Source organism: Bombina bombina, chromosome 1, assembly GCF_027579735.1.
Source record: "Bombina bombina isolate aBomBom1 chromosome 1, aBomBom1.pri, whole genome shotgun sequence".
Classification (NCBI taxonomy): domain Eukaryota; kingdom Metazoa; phylum Chordata; class Amphibia; order Anura; family Bombinatoridae; genus Bombina; species Bombina bombina.
In genome coordinates this window covers 797,459,694-797,479,886 of record NC_069499.1, presented here as the reverse complement: position 1 = coordinate 797,479,886, position 20,193 = coordinate 797,459,694, and positions in this window count along the sequence as shown.

Here is a 20,193-nt window from a genome sequence, read left to right as displayed (position 1 = left end):
TGAGGGCTCTCACATTCGTTTCTGCAGTATTCTGCTTGTTAATGTCATCGTAAAGTACTGCCATAGATGAGAAAAAAATTCTAATGAGTCTAGAACAGGATCACCAGACTCAAAAAACCTATTTGCCCAGGTTCTAGGCTCTCCAGTCACATAAGATATAGTGGTACAGACCTTAATTCTTTCTGAATGATATGTTTTAGGTTTCATTGTATATAATAATAAACATGTAATTTTGAATTCACAAAAACTTGATCTGAGACCTGAAAAAGGTGCAGGAGGGTTTATATGAGGTTCAGGATGTTCACTTGTTTTGTGTGTCATTAACTCATTTATGATATGTTTTATAGTGTCATTCTCATATTTTACTTCAGTTAAGCCCTGGGCTAAAATGTCTACCTTTTGATTTAAGGTGGTAATGTGATTTGCCATCTCTGTAGGATCCATTTTGAGCTTATGGCTCTTTTTTAGGCTTGATTATACTGCAATATCTATAACCAATAAGGTTAGATAAATAGATTTTGTTTTGTAGCTATTCTTAATTCCCACTCATACTGAACTTAATGAGTCAGAATATAGAAGAAATAGCAGTTGGCATAGTTAGATAATCTCACATATGTTAGCAAATACACATAAGAGTTATCAGAAAATAACGGTTACTGAATATATCTCTGAAGTTAATGAAGGAATACGTTTATGATCCTCAGGGTTATCGTTATGGATAAAGTTTTTAGTTAAATCCTGATTACAGCACTTGAATAACAGTTTATGTGTAATTAGAGAAACTAACAGTACAGGTAGCCCTCAGTTTACACCGGGGTTAGGTTCCAGAAGGAATGGTTGTAAATCGAAACCGTTGTAAATTGAAACCCAGTTTATAATGTAAGTCAATGGGAAGTGAGGAAGTTAGGTTCCAGGCCCCTCTCAAAATTGACATAAGTAACACCTAATACATTATTTTTAAAGCTTTGAAATGAAGACTTTAAATGGTAAACAGCATTATAAACCTAAAAATATACTGTAGTTTGTATCATCATCAAACAAAGTTTAATAAACAAAAACATTTGCTAAGCCGCACCTAATAAAATTATCAAACGGACTGTATCATCATCATCAATCTAAGTTTAATGAACAAAAACAAAATAATCACACAACAGACTGTATCATCATCAAACTAAGTTTAATGTAGAAAAACGTTTTTTTACTTGCATTTTTCTGCAGCTAAGGGAAGTGGCTGCTAGATCTTGTTCCTTTAAAAACGGCTCCATTGCTCAGGTCTGGTTATACACTGATTAATTTCAGCCTGCCTGTGTTTAATCACACAACAGATTGTATCATCATCAAACTAAGTTTAATGAACAAAAACGTTTTTTACTTGCCTTTTTCTGCAAACAGTTCTCTGCATTGAGTCTGCAGCTAAGGCAAGTGGCTGCTAGATCTTGTTCCTTTGAAAGCTGATCCATTGATCATGTCTGGCTTGCTTTTCTTTGAATGTGTTTGCTGCAACACAAGCGGACAGCTCCACCTACTGGCTATTTTAATGTATGCATGTGCTAATGCTTTCAATAGCAGTCAATGCTTTTCAATAGCAAAAAAAGGGCGTTATTCTGAAACGGCGCAAATTGAACCGTCGTAAACCGTGGGCCACCTGTATAACGATAACGTAGAACCATAAGATAAAGTTTAGTGAGAGTCAAAGTTAATACTCCTGTATGAATACTTGTGGTTTTGTAGAATCATATGAAGTTCCTTTCGAGATTAAATTTAGGATGTTGATGTTAATACTCCTGTATGAATACTTGTGGTTTTGTAGAATCATATGAAGTTCCTTTTGAGATTAAACTTAGGATGTTGATGAAAAGCGGTGATTGATAAAAGATGTTTAAGCGTTCCAAAGCACAGCATGCTCTGAGATAGCGGTAACAGGTAAGTTCTGAGCATCTCAGTCGGATCCAGATGACGTCACACTAGCAGCATGTGAAACACTGACAGGCTGTAAAAAGTATCCAGTGCTGCAGATGGAGCGATGCAAACTGAAGATTCCAGGATAAACTTGAAAAGTGACTTGAAGTTGAATTAGGACTTAGTGGAGAAAACACTAGTGAAAAAAGTAATGTCAATCACAGAGCTAAGGTTACACTGAGATAACACTTGCTAATAATCAAGCGGTTAATTAGGATTAGAATTCCTCCTTATATATGGTAAGGTTATGGGTGGAGAATACGATTTAAAGGAGAATCGTACGTGAGTTGTGACAGAAATAGATTTTCAGTTGATGGTAGAAAAGAATATGACATCAGATATTTTTTTAACTGTAATTCCATTGGTGGGATTTACCTCTTGATTTGCTCTTGCCCCGTCCATTATGTTGGTAAAACAAAAAATGTCCTAAAAGATAGAATCCAAGAGCATAGGGGTTACATTATAAACCAGAGGAACACAAATGCGGCAACACATTTTGCCCTATGCTACAATAGTGATACTACATCATTGAGATTTATTGATAGACATGAGAATTACAACAGGGAGGGGAGGAGACAACGACAGGATTGTTTTGTATGAGATGTGTGAGGTAATTAGACAGGTTTGTCTAACTAAGCTAAGAGCTCTTAAAGGGGTATACCTAAGCTAAGCACTCTTAAAGGGGTATAATCATATTTTTTACAGTCTGTCAGAATATGCAACCTTAGATCAGCACTTTTATACAGCATAATTGGCTTCCATTCATGGTAATTTGGGTGGAGACAGCCAAACTGTGTTACCTGCTATCCCTTTTAATGAAAAACATTAAAAGGGATAGGAAAGTCGAAATTAAACTTGCATGATTCAGATAAAGCATGTAATTTTAAATTCACTTCTATTTTCAAATGTGCTTTGTTCTCTTGGTATCTTGGTACGCACATATCATACACTAGTGGGAGCTAACTGCTGATTGGTGCCTGCACACATTTGTCTCTTGTTATTGGTTGAGTAGATGTGTTCAGCTAGCTACCAGTAGTGCAATGCTGTTTCTTCAGCAAAGAATAACAAGATAATTAAGCATATTTGATAATAGAAGTAAATTTGAAATTGTATGTTCTATCCAAATTATGAAAGAACATTTTGGGGTTTCCTGTCCCTTTAAGAAGGGAGCCTCCCCTAAGAGTTATGAATATCTCAAGTTTCAGATTGACTTAAGAACCCTGACACCATCAAAGGGGAACTTCAAGTAAAGAGACCACACTGCTTGTTGCTGCAGCAATTTGTCAATGTCCTGGATCCAGGTAACCAAAGAGCTCCGTACACAGAGACCCAGGAGTAAGTTAAGACTTAGGGGTCCATTTATCATTGTGCGGACGGACATGATCTGCTATAGCGAAACATGTCCGCCGCACATTGATAAATGCCGACAGCATACGCTGTCGGCACTTATCATTGCACCAGCAGTTCTTGTGAACTACTGGTGCAATACCAGCCCCTGCAGATTCGCGGCCAATCGGCCACTAGCAGGGGGTGTAAATCAACCCAATCGTATTCGATCAGGTTGATTTCTGTCCGCCGCCTCAGAGCAGGCAGACAAGTTATGGAACAGCGGTCTTTAGACCACTGCTTCAAAACTTGTGTTTCTGGCGAGCCTAAAGGCTCGCCAGAAACACTGGGCTTCAAGCTCCATTCGGAGCTTGATAAATAGACCCCTTAGGGGCCGAATTATCAAGCTCCGAATGGAGCTTGATGCTCCTATTTCTGCGCGAGCCTTTAGGTTCGCTGGAAACAGTAGTTATGAAGCTGCGGTCTAAAGACTGCTGCTCCATAACTTGTCCGGTGCCTCTGAGGCTGCGGTCTTCAATCTGCCCGATCCTATACGATTGGACTGATTGACACCCCCTGCTAACGGCCAATTGGCCGCAAATCTGCAGGGGGTGTCATTGCACAAGCAGTTCACCAGAACTACTTGTGCAATGATAAATGCCGACAGCGAATGCTGTCGGCATTTATCAATGTGCGGCGGACATGATACGCTACATGGTATCAAGTTCATCCGCACTTTAGTAAATCGCCCCCCTTGAGTGCGGTGAGTGCTGTGGTCCCTTATTGTGTTCTTGTATGGGACTGTGATATCCATCTTTTTCAACAGAAAGTCCGATCTAGGCTCTTAGGTAACATTAATATAAATGATATATCAATGCCCAGGACTAGTATGAAACCTTGAGTGCAGCTTATGCTGCAGTCACAGATACAGCTTCCTGAGTTTGAACTATTCATATGGAACTTTGATGCATTAATTGATGTGTTTCTATTGAGTCATGTAATTGATATGTTTATAGATTATATATTTTCTAATGACTGGTGTGTTTTTGTATTTTAATTTTTATATTTGATTTAAAGTCACACTTGCAGTGTTGTGATTGTCATCAACAGTCCTGGGGTTACTAAAATTTAGTTTTTTTTATATGAGATGCCTTAATCGCAACTTTCATAGTTAACTATTATAATGTAGGGACGATTATTTTCAAAAAAAGTCTACAAATAAAATAAATGAACAAAATCAAATTAAGGACAACAAAAGTATGTTTATTACGCAATACAACACTAGTCATAAACAAATAAGTAACATCATAAACAAACAGTGGGGAAATCGAATGAAAGATCCGATTCTGAACAAAAATATAAATGATAAACCCAGGTGCGTTTTTAGACGTGCACCCACTCTAAAAAAACTTGTTAGCTCCCAGTAAGGTAGTAGTTAACAAAATAAGGAAAACACAGGGAATACTTAAAAATGGTAAAAAGAAGGATAAAAGGAAGGGCATTTTTAAATGTTCTAATAAGAAATGTAGGATGTGCACCAATTTAAAACCAGGAACCACCACAGGAAATATATATCCTATTTCACACTATCTAACTTGTGCTTCATCTTACGTAGTATACTAACTGTCCTGCAAATTATGCGGGATACAGTATGTAGGACGCACCTGCAGCGTTATAAGAACTAGGTGGAATGAACAGTATAGAAACATGAAGAATAATGTAAGGAGATCTAAATATTTTGATGTTACACCTATAGAATTTATCCCAACTTCCAATCTATATAATAGGTTTAGCAGATTACGCCAATGAGAGACCTTTTGGATTTACCATTTGGGCACTTTCTATCCAAATGGTCCTTATATGAACATGGACCTAGCAGCGTTCTGTTCATAGCACATATATATTTTATATATGGCATACATATTTTTATATATCAGATCATTGTAGTCCCACAAGCACATAGATTTTCATTTTTAGTACACTTATTTAGTACTATGGGTATGTAACTACATATTCAGATATTTTGATGAATATATAGCCTATGCACATATATGTGTGTATGTATATATATATATATATATATATATATATTTATATATATTGATGTATGTATGCATATATGTACCCATATACCGTATCACATATATAAGAAACACAGATATCATATCACATTTTATATATTTGTCCAATTGATCATGCCATTAAGAATGGGTCAATTTCCATATGTATAAAGATTTATTATTATTATAAAATATTCACTGTAGATAATAACACCACTTAAAATAGCAAAACTATAATTCTAACATGGTAAGATATATAATTGAATACCTTCACATACTATGGGGTCTATTTATGAAAGCGTCAACCGAAAATATGCTGGAATTCCGCATTGTAATTATTGCGAGATTGATCCAACCTAGTTATCAAAGCGTCAAGATCGGCAAATGTTGAAATTTGTGACGTAACATATGATCCCGCGATCTCAATCCGACGCAGATCAATGCTTACGTCATTACAGATGTTCCGAATACGCATTCGACTCTATTTGACACTTTTTCCAATTTATCAAACATTTAACAGGTAAGCTCCCGGTTATTCCGACGCATCGTACCTAGTTTTCAATCCGCCACCCTTGAGGCCGCGGATGCCATAGAAATCAATGGGAGTCTGAAAGCAACGAAAGCTTATGTTCGATGCTGCAAGAGAATGAAATATACCCCATTGATTTCTATGGTTGAAAAAAAAGTTACGTTTACACCTAACACTCTAACATAAACCCCGAGTCTAAACACTCCTAATCTGCCGCCCTCGACATCGCTGACACAAATAAAATGTATTAACCCCTATCCCGCCGCTAACCGACACCGCAGTCACTAAATAAACTTATTAACCCCTAAACCTCTGGCCTCCCACATCACCACCACTAACTAAACCTATTAGCCCCTAAACCGTCAGCCCCCCACATCGCCAAAAACTAAATTAAACTATTAACCACTAAATCTAACAACCCCTTAACTTTAAATTAATCTTAAATTAATCTTAAAGGGATACTAACCCCACATTTTTTCTTTCATGATTCACATAGAGCATGCAATTTTAAGCAACTTTCTAATTTACTCCTATTATCAATTTTTTATTGTTCTCATGTTATCTTGATCTGAAAAGCAGTAATAAAAGGTTAGGAGCCAGCCCATTTTTAGTTCAGCACCTTGGTAGAGTACTGCTTTTTCAAATCAAGATCACATGAGAACAAAATAAAAATGATAATAGGAGTAAATTAGAAAGGTGCTTAAAATCTCATGCTCTATCTGAATCATGAAAGAAAAAAATTAGGTTTAGTATCATCCCTTTAATATAAATTAAAACTTACCTGTAGAATTAAAATAAACTAATTTTAAACTATAAAATAACCCACCCTAACTATTATACTAAAATTAAATTAAACTACCAATTAAATAAACTAAATTACATATTAAAAAAACCTAACACTACTAAAATGATTTAAATATACAATTAAACATTATTACCAAGTTCTGAATTACCAAAAAACAAACAAACAATAAGTTACAAAAACAAACATTAAATTATGAAAAATAACAAACAAAATTATCCAAAATATTTTTTTTTACACCTAATCTAATAGCCCTATCAAAATAAAAAAGCCCACCCAAAATAAAAGAAAACCTAGCCTATAATAAACTACCAATGGCCCTTAAAAGGGCCTTTTGTGGGGCATTGCCCCAAAGATATCAGCTCATTTACCTGTAAAAAAAAAATACAAACACCCCCCAACAGTAAAACCCACCACCCAAACCCTAATCTAAAATAAAACCCACCCAAAAATTTTAAAAAATCCTAACACTAACCCACGAAGATCCACTTACAGTTCTGAAGTCCCGACATCCAGGCTGAGAAGTCTTCATCTAGGTGGCGATGTCTTCATCCATCCAGGCGGAAGAAGTCTTCATCCAGGTGGTGATGTCTTCATCCATCCAGGTGGAAGAAGTCTTCATCCATGAGGCATCTTCTATCTTCTTCCCTGCGGCACAGAGCGAGTCCATCCTAAAGCCATCCGACGCGGAGTTCCTCTTCTTACGGTCGCCGCCGTAAACTGAAGCTTCAATGCAAGGGAAGCGATACAAGATGGCATCCCTTGCATTCCTATTGGCTGATTTGAATGTTAAATTCAAATCAGCCAATAGGAGGTGAGCTTCTGAAATCCTATTGGCTGTTCAAATCAGCCAATAGGATGAGAGCTTCTGAAATCCTATTGGCTGTTCAAATTAGCCAATAGGAATGCAAGGGACGCCATCTTGAATCGCGTCCCTTGCATTGAAGCTTCAGTTTAGGGTGGCGATCGTAAGAAGAGGAGCTCCGCAACGTATGGCTTAAGGATGGACCCGCTTCTCGCCGCAGGGATGAAGATAGGAAATGCCGCTTGGATGAAGACTTCTTCCGCCTGGATGGATGAAGACATCACCACCTGGATGAAGACTTCTCCACCTGGCTGTCGGGATTTCAAAACTGTAAGTGGGCTTGTAAAAGAGCTAAATGCCCTTTTAAGTGCAATGCCCATCCAAATGCATTTTTCAGGGCAATGGGTAGCTTAGGTTTTTAGAGTTAGGGTTTTTATTTGGGGGGGGTTGTATTTTTTTTTACAGGTAAAAGAGCTGATATCTTTGAGGCAATGCCACACAAAAGGTCCTTTTAAGGGTAATTGGTAGTTTATTGTAGGCTAGGTTTTTTTTTTTTTTTGGGTGGGCTTTTTTATTTTGATAGGGCTATTAGATTAAGTAATTTTTTTTTATTTTGGATAATTTCATTTGTTATTTTTCGTAATTTAGTGTTTGTTTTTCTCTAACTTTGTGTTGTTTTTTTCGGTAATTTAATACTTGGTAATAATGTTTAATTGTATATTTAAATAATTTTAGTAGTGATAGGTTTTTTAATATGTAATTTAGTTTATTTAATTGGTAGTTTAATTTAATTTTAGTATAATAGTTAGGGTAGGTTAATTTATAGTTTAAAATTAGTTTATTTTAATGCTACAGGTAAGTTTTAATTTATATTAAGAAAGGGATCTTGTAATTTTAATTTAAAGTTAATGGGTTGTTAGGTTTAGGGGCTAATAGCTTAATTTAGTTTTTGGCGATGTGGGGGGGCTGATGGTTAGGGGTTAAATAGGTTTAGTATGTGGTGGTAATGTGGGAGGCCAGAGGTTTAGGGGTTAATAAGTTTATTTAGTGGCGGCGATGTCAGGAAGCGGCGAAATAGAGGTTAATATTTGTATTAGTGGCGACGATGTTGGGAGCGGCAGATTGGGGGTTAATAGGTTTATTATAGTGGTGGCGATGCGGGAGGGCTGCGGTTTAAGGGTTAATAGGTAGCAGTTTAGTTGGTATAAATAAAGTTGGGAAAAACACGAATAAAAGCGTCATTGATGACAGTTAACAACAGTCCGATGCTCATCGCCCCGTACTTGGTGCGCGTGTTTTTGACGGCTTTTTTTTATAAATATAAAGGTTGTATTCAGATCCACGGCGGCAATGTTAGACAAGCATATTGACGCCCGTGAATGCAACACAGTTAACACTTTGATAAATATCCCCCTAAATATGGATAATAATTCACACTTGATGATTCACTCCATAAATTATTGAGTGGTAAACTAGATCAATAATGAAATCACACCAGTCTAACAAGCACAAACTATTCTAACGAGTAAATATCAGATAGTTTTTTAGCAATCACATAATTCACTTTTTCTAATTCTATTATGATCCACGATCCTAACACCATTTAGTAGTGCAAATACAAGGGTTATGAGGTATTTTATTTTTAAGCATAAAAATAGTGCTCAACACCAGTACATTGCATCTCTTCACAGGGTTATTACTATTTTTACTTTTACCTTTTCTCTTTATACCCACAATGATGTGTATTTGAATTTCTACACAGGAGGTATACAGTTAGCACACGTCACGGTTTCATTTACCCAATGAAAACCGGAGATTATGTCAGTGATCCCTGATTGGCTATCACGTAAAGTGCCAGTATGTACACATTTATAGGACACAACTCGTAATTAGATAGCAACAATAAGCGTCCGACAGAGTCAGTTATGTAAGTATTATTTTGACTCTGTGTGTTTGTTAACTTCAGATATACATGCAGCCCGTTTGTGATTAGAATTATGGAGTGGTGAATAGTGATCACCAGCTGTACCTTTATAAATATCACTTCAGCTCAATCTGTCAGCTGTTTGATCAACTGACAGCAACTCCCATTCGCCCAGCTCATAGGGCATAGATTATAAACGTAATACATATTATAATGAGATCTCAATAAAATAATAACATATTTAAGCTCACATCGCTTTGGATATATTGGGATATATATGCGCATATATATTTTTAAGTTAACATTTTATGTATAATTGATTTAATGATTTATTTATTTGGTCTATGTAACACACTACCCCATGAGAGTCATGTGACTAATCAAACAACAGAGGTGTGTGCTTTTAGCAGCCATTTTATTGGTTGTATTTGTGTATATTAAGTAGCAAGTTTTACATGTTTATATCAGCCTGATGAAACAGTTTGGATACTGAGAAACACGTTGCTGTACATTGATTGTGTTTAATAAACACTTGATTTTAAGCAACTTGCTACTTTTTAATCCTTTGGTGACTTAATTCCAATACCTGATGGTTTTGAACAGAGAGGTGGATCCCCATGGGCAATTAAACACTAACCTATTGTGAGGGGAGAGTGACCACAACAATCTGTGCTTTATGTGCCAAGAGGAGAGTTTACCGGACAACTCTGAGGATCCGGTCTGCCCAGTCTGTACTACGATTTAGAGCTTTACCAAATGTGAGTGTATCTCATTCAGCTTACTATATAAGATATTTCTTACAGAATTACGCTATGTGGCGCCTTCTCTTTTTTAGAATAACTATTATAATGTGTTTCCATTCAGACTACTGCTAAACCCATCTGAATGCATCTTTTAGGTTGCCAAGATGGGCAGACTGTGCTCTGGTTTTCTTTTGCTATATGGTTGTTTTGCAACATTCACAAGCTTTTTTTTTAAACACCTACCCATTTTGAACTGAAAACAAAATGGTGTCTATGAGTTTCTATACAAAAACACTTATAATATCTTATTGGATTTCAACATTATTTAAACTAGACATGTGCATAGCAGAAAAATTTGTTTCGGTTCGTTTCAGACCGATTCAGATTTTTTCGAATTTTGTTTTGGATACGATTCGTAAATTCGGAAGTTTGTTATGTGTTATGTTAATTCAGATGGTTCCAAGTTACACAAATGGAATTATTTCACTGTTCTATCTCACTAAATCTCACTAAATTTAATTTTTATACTGAATTATGATTAGTCCATGGCTAATCGAATGTAACGAATAAATCCGAACTAATTTGGATTTATTTGTTACAAATGCATTCGGAATAGTTTAGTTTCGTTGCTAGGATAATTCAGAAATTCAAATCGATTTGAATCTTCGAATTTGGTTAATTCATCCGAATTTTGATTCGGAAAACAAAACAAAACGCACATGTCTGATTTAAACTGTAATTCATGACCCTGCTGCCTTGCTACATTGTATCAACCCTTCAGCCTCCGGGAACAGATTTTTATAGGGGGCGTTCCTCAAAGTCCAAACTTGTTCACAAGAGTGCCTCTCCTTGTGTCTAAATTATGGAATTCATAGTTATGAATGTTTGTTACAGTTTACAAGTTTCAAAATATAGGTACAGGCACTTTGAAAGGAATTATTGTGACCATGTTTAGCATGCAAATAGTCCATGTTTGGTTCCCCCAGGGTAATAATGCAAATATATACAAAAGGCAAAGAGCACAATCAGGAACAAACAATAGCTCAGTAGCTTGTTCTATGGCGAGTTACCACCTAGGAGTAGCCACTTTTAGCCCAATTGTGCTTTTCACATAGGACTTTCCTGAAGTATATCAGTCTAATCCCAGCTAACAATGTCAGTCCAACCTTGAGAACTACAACAGTCCCAAACTGCTGGTGGAAGAAACATCATGGCTAGAACTGAGCATCTGGAGCTTCATGAAATGGGTTTCCATGGCCGAGCAGCTGCACATTAACCTCATTTACATGTACTGCGAGGCGTTGGCTGGAATGGTGAAAAGCATACCGCCACTGGGCTCTGGAACAGTGGAAATGTGTATTTTGTCAGTCTGATGGAAGAAGGATGTCAGGAGAATTCTATCTACTGGATTGCATTTGTGCCTACAGTAAAGTTTGATGGATGGGGATGATGGTCTTGAGCTGTTTTTCAGGATTTGAGCTTGGCCCCTAAGTTCCAGTGAAGGGTCATTTTATGGTTATAGGTAACTAAGAGATTTTAGACAATTGGGTACTTCCAGATTTGTGGCAACAGTTTGGGGGAGGTCTTTTTCTGTTCCAGCAGGACTATTTACAAAACAAGGGCCATAAAGTCCTGGGTTGATGACTTCAGTATAGATGTACTTGATTGGCCTGCACAGACCTCAAGCTCTTGAACACCTTTGTGATAAATTAGAATGGTAATTTTGAGCCAGGCCTTCTTGTCCAACATCAGTGCTGGGCATTAAAGCATTGTGGTTGCTAAAGCTAGAAAGGGGAACGAACTCCATATTAGTGCCCATGGGATGTCCAATAAGGGATGTCCAATAAGGGATGTCCAATAAGCTCATATAGGTGTGATATTCAGGTATCCACATACTTTTGGGCATACAGTATATTACTGAATATTAGGCACCAAGCAAAACTGTATATATTTGTTTACTGGATAGCCAAACTAGCATCTTATATTAAAAAATATTAAAAATTGTTATAAAAAAATAATGCTGAATAATTTTGTATTTCCATCATTATCCAGCGGCAAACCCACTATCCAATATTATCCTCCAATGTTCCTATAAGTTGTTTGACCCATCTGTCAGCCAGCTTGCAGGTAATTTTCATTTTTGTCCTGACCCTATTAGGAGATGGCTTAAGAACATAATATACAATGCTGCTTCACAGTTTGCTCTCACTTACAATTGACATCAAAACAAATTCTGTGAAGAACTGAAAAAAAGAGTACATCCATTAGCACTCAATACGTCTTTATTTATTTAGCAAGATACTTAATCCATGAGAAAAGTTAAAACTTAACCTTTATTAAGACTTACATTTCAAATATAGTGAAATTGTAAAACTGCAAATGTGTGTATCTGCATTATATTATACTGCCTGCCTACCTGCATTATATTATACTGTCTACCTGTATTATATTATACTGCCTGTCTACTTGCATTATATTATACTGCCTGCCTGTCTTCCTGCATTATATTATACTGCCTGCCTCTGCCTGTCTACCTGCATTATATTATACTGCCTGCCTCTGCCTGTCTACCTGCATTATATTATACTGCCTGCCTACCTGCATTATATTATACTGTCTACCTGTATTATATTATACTGCCTGCCTCTGCCTGCATTATATTATACTGCCTGCCTGTCTTCCTGCATTATATTATACTGCCTGCCTCTGCCTGTCTACCTGCATTATATTATACTGCCTGCCTCTGCCTGTCTACCTGCATTATATTATACTGCCTGCCTCTGCCTCTCTACCTGCATTATATTATACTGCCTGCCTACCTGCATTATATTATACTGTCTACCTGTATTATATTATACTGCCTGTCTACTTGCATTATATTATACTGCCTGCCTGTCTTCCTGCATTATATTATACTGCCTGCCTCTGCCTGTCTACCTGCATTATATTATACTGCCTGCCTCTGCCTGTCTACCTGCATTATATTATACTGCCTGCCTCTGCCTGTCTACCTGCATTATATTATACTGCCTGCCTGTCTACCTGCATTATATTATACTGCCTGCCTGTCTACCTGCATTATATTATACTGCCTGTCTACTTGCATTATATTATACTGCCTGCCTGTCTACCTGCATTATATTATACTGCCTGCCTGTCTTCCTGCATTATATTATACTGCCTGCCTCTGCCTGTCTACCTGCATTATTATACTGCCTGCCTGTCTACCTGCATTATATTATACTGCCTGTCTACTTGCATTATATTATACTGCCTGCCTGTCTTCCTGCATTATATTATACTGCCTGCCTACCTGTATTATATTATACTGCCTGCCTGTCTTCCTGCATTATATTATACTGACTGTCTACCTGCATTATATTATACTGCCTGCCTGTCTACCTGCATTATATTATACGGCCTGTCTACTTGCATTATATTATACTGCCTGCCTGTCTTCCTGCATTATATTATACTGCCTGCCTGTCTACCTGCATTATATTATACTGCCTGCTTATCTGCATTATATTATATTGCCTGTCTGTCTGAATTATATTATACTGCATGCCTACCTGCATTATATTATACTGCCTACCTGCATTATATTATACTGCCTGTCTACCTGCATTATATTATACTGCCTGTCTACCTGCATTATATTATACTGCCTGCCTCTGCCTGTCTACCTGCATTATATTATACTGCCTGCCTGTCTACCTGCATTATATTATACTGCCTGCTTATCTGCATTATATTATATTGCCTGTCTGTGTGAATTATATTATACTGCCTGACTATCTGCATTATATTATATTGCCTGTCTGTCTACCTGCATTATATTATACTGCCTGCCTACCTGCATTATATTATACTGCCTGCCTGTCTACCTGCATTATATTATACCGCCTGCCTGCCTACCTGCATTATTATACTGCCTGCCTGTCTACCTGCATTATATTATACTGCCTACCTGTCTACCTGCATTATATTAGACTGCCTGCCTGTCTACCTGCATTATATTATACTGCCTGCCTGCCTACCTGCCTTATATTATACGGCCTGCCAGTCTACCTGCATTATTTTGGACTGCCTGCCTGTCTACCTGCATAATATTATACTGCCTTCCTGTCTACCTGCATTATATTATACGGCCTGCCAGTCTACCTGCATTATATTAGACTGCCTGTCTGTCTACCTGCATTATATTAGACTGCCTGCCTGTCTACCTGCATTATATTATACTGCCTGTCTGCCTACCTGCATTGTATTATACTGCCTACCTGCATTATATTATACTGCCTGCCTCTGCCTGCATTATATTATACTGCCTGCCTGTCTACCTGCATTATATTATACTGCCTGCCTGTCTACCTGCATTATATTATACTGCCTACCTGCATTATATTATACTGCCTGCCTCTGCCTGCATTATATTATACTGCCTACCTGCATTATATTATACTGCCTGCCTGTCTACCTGCATTATATTATACTGCCTACCTGCGTTATATTATACTGCCTGCCTGCATTATATTATACTGCCTGCCTCTGCCTGCATTATATTATACTGCCTACCTGCGTTATATTATACTGCCTGCCTCTGCCTGCATTATATTATACTGCCTGCCTGTCTACCTGCATTATATTATACTGCCTGCCTGTCTACCTGCATATGATGATAATAATTGTAAAAACAAAACAAACAGTTACCACTTTAAGTATGGTTTATTTTGTCTTATTTAGTAGCCCAAAGCACAAAGACAATGCTTACAGTGATGGTAAATGTTAGCATTTTTTGAAAGGCTAGCCTAAATCGATGCAATACATTAAGTTGACCTCAATTCAGCATTTGGAAGTTAATATGCACTAAAACATAATTTTATGTTGTTAATTGTTCTAATAAAATATACCCTCCCCTGCCACCCACCACAAAACTATTTTTTTTATGAGGTGACGTTTTCACCTCTTATCTGATAGACATTTATATGCTGTAAGCGAGCACATGATGATGATAGATGTCATGGGTACAGCTTGCTATTTCTACATGATCTGCTGTTCAGCCATCACAAACAGATTTAGCTGCACTAAACTAGTAACATCATGCCCAAGCCAAATTTGTGTCCTTGTTTGGTATCACTGATGACCATAACAATGTGTTTTTGAATTAACATAAGTTGAATTAATTATTAGGAAATTAGGGGTTTGTAGTGTCAGATTAGAAATTTAAACTGTTTGGAATGGCTACATGTACATCATTAACATCTAGTGGGATGCAAGCAGTGTGAACTATAAGTAAGCAGACAGCTCCATGCTGAGTGTTTGCTTGAGATGTTAATAGCAGGTTCATTTCAACTGTGCTCTAATCACTGCAGATAGCCACCTGACGGACACTTTGGGGGGTAGTTATCAAGCCGTCTACTTTACCTGCCTTCGCCGGTTCAATACGCCCGCCTAAGCTCGCCTACCATCGCCGCCGCGGACCTAAATACGTTCGCTTAAGTTATCAAAAAAGCTGTCAAAAAGCCGCGCACCAAGTACGGGGCGATGAGCAGCGGACTGTGATAGTTATCACTCATCCGATCTCGCTGCTCTTCGGCTTTTTGACAGCTTTATTGCTAGCCTGTCACTAAGCACCCACACTAAACTACACTGTTCTACCCCCTATACCGGCGCCCCTGGAGCCCCCCGCAACTAAATAAAGTTATTAACCCCTAAACCGCCGCTCCTAGACCCCGCCGCAACTCTTATAAATGTATTAACCCCTAAACCGCCGCTCCCGGACACCGCCGCCATCTACATTATTCCTAGTAACCCCTATCCTGCCCCCCCTATACCGCCGCCCTCTATAATAAAGTTATTAACCCCTATCCTGCTGATCCCGGACCTCGCCGCAACTAAATAAATAGTTTAACCCCTAAATCGCCGCTCCCGGACCCCGCCGCAACCTATATTAAACTTATTAACCCCTAATCTGCCCCCCTTACACTGTCGCCACCTATAAAAAATGTATTAACCCCTATCCTGCCCCCCCCTACACCGCCGCCACTGTAATAAAATTATTCGGAACAGCCAATAGAATGCGAGCTCAATCTGATTGGCTGATTGGATCAGCCAATCGTATTGAACTTCAATCTGATTGGCTGATTCAATCAGCCAATCAGATTTTTCCTACCTTAATTCCGATTGGCTGATAGAATCCTATCAGCCAATCGGAATTGAAGGGACGCCATCTTGGATGACGTCCCTTAAAGGAATATCCATTCGTCGGTAGTCGTCGGGAAGAAGAGGATGGTTCCACGTCAGCTCGTCTGAAGATGGCTCCGCTCCGCTACGGATGGATGAAGATTGAAGACGCCGCTTGGAAGATGATATCGCCGGTATGGAAGACTTCTTCAGCGCCGCCTGGATGATGACTTCTATCGGATAGAAGATTTCTTCAGGGCCCCTTGGATGATGACTTCTGCCGTTCCGGATCTCCTCTTCAGTTCCATCGATGGTCGGTTGGCTGAAGACGACTCAAGGTAGGATGATCTTCAGGAGGGTAGTGTTAGGTTTTTTTAAGGGGGGTTTGGGTTAGATTAGGGGTATGTGGGTGGTGGGTTTTAATGTTGGGGGGGTTGTATTTTTCTTTACAGGCAAAAGAGCTTTTTTCTTTGGGGCATGCCCCGCAAAAGGCCCTTTTAAGGGCTGGTAAGGTAAAAGAGTTTTGAACTTTTTAATTTAGAATAGGGTAGGGAATTTTTTTTATTTTGGGGGGCTTTGTTATTTTATTAGGGGGCTTAGATTAAGTGTAAGTAGCTTAAAATTGTTGTAATATTTTTTAAATGTTTGTAACTTATTTTTTTTATTTTTTGTAACTTAGCTTTTTTTATTTTTTGTACTTTAGTTAGTTTATTTAATTTAATTTAATTGTAGTTATTTGTAGGTAATTTATTTAATTAATTTAATGATAGTGTAGTGTTAGGTTTAATTGTAACTTAGGTTAGGATTTATTTTACAGGTAATTTTGTATTTCTTTTAGCTAGGTATTTATTAAATAGTTAATAATTATTTAATAACTATTCTAACTAGCTAAAATAAATACAAAGTTACCTGCAAAATAAATATAAATCCTAAAATAGCTACAATGTAATTATTAATTACATTGTAGCTATCTTAGGCCTAGATTTGGAGTTTGGCGGTAGCCGTCAAAACCAGCGTTAGAGGCTCCTAACGCTGGTTTTGGCCGCCCGCTGGTATTTGGAGTCAGTGATTAAAGGGTCTAACGCTCACTTTTCAGCCGCGACTTTTCCATACCGCAGATCCCCCTACGCCATTTGCGTATCCTATATTTTCAATGGGATCTTTCTAACGCCGGTATTTAGAGTCGTTTCTGAAGTGAGCGTTAGAGCTCTAACGACAAAACTCCAGCCGCCTGAAAATAGCAGGAGTTAAGAGCTTTCTGGCTAACGCCGGTTTATAAAGCTCTTAACTACTGTACCCTAAAGTACACTAACACCCATAAACTACCTATGTACCCCTAAACCGAGCTCCCCCCACATCGCCGCCACTCGATTAAAATTTTTAACCCCTAATCTGCCGACCGCCACCTACGTTATACTTATGTACCCCTAATCTGCTGCCCCTAACCCCGCCGACCCCTGTATTACATTTATTAACCCCTAACCTGCCCCCCACAACATCGCCGCCAGCTACTTAAAATAATTAACCCCTAATCTTCCGACCGCAAAGCGCCGCCACCTACGTTATCCCTATGTACCCCTAATCTGCTACCCCTAACACCGCCGACCCCTATATAATCAGATTGAGCTCGCATTCTATTGGCTGATCGGAACAGCCAATAGAATGCGAGCTCAATCTGATTGGCTGATTGGATCAGCCAATCGGATTGAACTTGATTCTGATTGGCTGATTCCATCAGCCAATCAGAAAATTCCTACCTTAATTCCGATTGGCTGATAGAATCCTATCAGCCAATCGGAATTCGAGGGACGCCATCTTGGATGACGTCCCTTAAAGGAACCGTCATTCGTCGGGAGACAACGGAAGAAGAGGATGGATCCGCGTCGCCTGCTTCAAGATGGACCCGCTCCGCACCGGATGGAAGAAGATCGAAGATGCCGCTTGGAGAAGATGTTTGCCGGTCCGGATGTCCTCTTCTTGCCGGATAGGAGGAAGACTTTGGAGCCTCTTCTGGACCTCTTCAGCCACCGGATGATGGATCGCCAACCCCCGCTTGGGTTGGATGAAGATGTTGGAGCCAGGACGGATCGGTGATACCTGGATGGTGAAGACAAGGTAGGAAGATCTTCAGGGGCTTAGTGTTAGGTTTCTTTAAGGGGGGTGTGGGTTAGATTAGGGGTATGTGGGTGGTGGGTTGTAATGTTGGGGGGGGGTATGGTATGTTTTTTTTAAAAGGAAAAAGAGCTGAAATCCTTGGGGCATGCCCCGCAAAGGGCCCTGTTCAGGGCTGGTAAGGTAAAAGAGCTTGTAACTTTTTTAATTTAGAATAGGGTAGGGAATTTTTTATTTTGGGGGGCTTTGTTATTTTATTAGGGGGCTTAGAGTAGGTGTAATTAGTTTAAAATTGTTGTAATATTTTTCTTATGTTTGTAAATATTTTATTATTTTTTGTAACTTAGTTCTTTTTTATTTTTTGTACTTTAGCTAGTTTATTTAATTGTATTTATTTGTAGGAATTGTGTTTAATTAATTTATTGATAGTGTAGTGTTAGGTTAATTGTAGGTAATTGTAGGTAGTTTATTTAATTAATTTATTGATAGGGTAGTGTTAGGTTTAATTATATCTTAGGTTAGGATTTATTTTACAGGTAAATTTGTTATTATTTTAACTAGGTAACTATTAAATAGTTCTTAACTATTTAATAGCTATTGTACCTGGTTAAAATAATTAAAAAGTTGCCTGTAAAATAAATATTAATCCTAAAATAGCTATAATATAATTATAATTTATATTGTAGCTATATTAGGATTTATTTTACAGGTAAGTATTTAGCTTTAAATAGGAATAAGTTATTTAACCCCTTAATGACCACAATGCACCCTGTATGTCACTGGTCGTTAAGGGTTTTTTCAGGACATAATAGCACAAGTCTAGCAAGAACACGCTATTAATGCCCTCCCTCCAGCAGGCTTTGTGGAATAGAGCAGTCTCAATGCTGGTGGCAAGACTGCGCTATAAAACAATCAAGTCCCAAAAAAAGGCCAGCGACATACAGGGTACGTCGCTGGTCCTTAAGGGGTTAATAAGAGTTAATTTATTTCGTTAGATGTAAATTATATTTAACTTAGGGGGGTGTTAGTATTAGGGTTAGACTTAGCTTTAGGGGTTAATACATTTATTATAGTAGCGGTGAGGTCCGCTCGGCAGATTAGGGGTTAATAATTGAAGGTAGGTGTCGGCGATGTTAGGGAGGGCAGATTAGGGGTTAATACTATTTATGATAGGGTTAGTGAGGCGGATTAGGGGTTAATAACTTTATTATAGTATCGCTCAGGTCCGCTCGGCAGATTAGGAGTTAATAAGTGTAGGCAGGTGTCGGCGACGTTGAGGGGGGCAGATTAGGGGTTAATAAATATAATATAGGGGTCGGCGATGTTAGGGCAGCAGATTAGGGGTACATAGGGATAACGTAGGTTGCGGCGGTTTACGGAGCGGCAGATTAGGGGTTAAAAAAAATATGCAGGGGTCAGCGATAGCGGGGGCGGCAGATTAGGGGTTAATAAGTGTAAGGCTAGGGGTGTTTAGACTCGGGGTACATGTTAGAGTGTTAGGTGCAGACGTAGGAAGTGTTTCCCCATAGGAAACAATGGGGCTGCGTTAGGAGCTGAACGCTGCTTTTTTGCAGGTGTTAGGTTTTTTTTCAGCTCAAACAGCCCCATTGTTTCCTATGGGAGAATCGTACACGAGCACGTTTTTGAGGCCGGCCGCGTCCGTAAGCAACTCTGGTATCGAGAGTTGCATTTGCGGTAAAAATGCTCTACGCTCCTTTTTTGGAGCCTAACGCAGCATTTGTTTAAACTC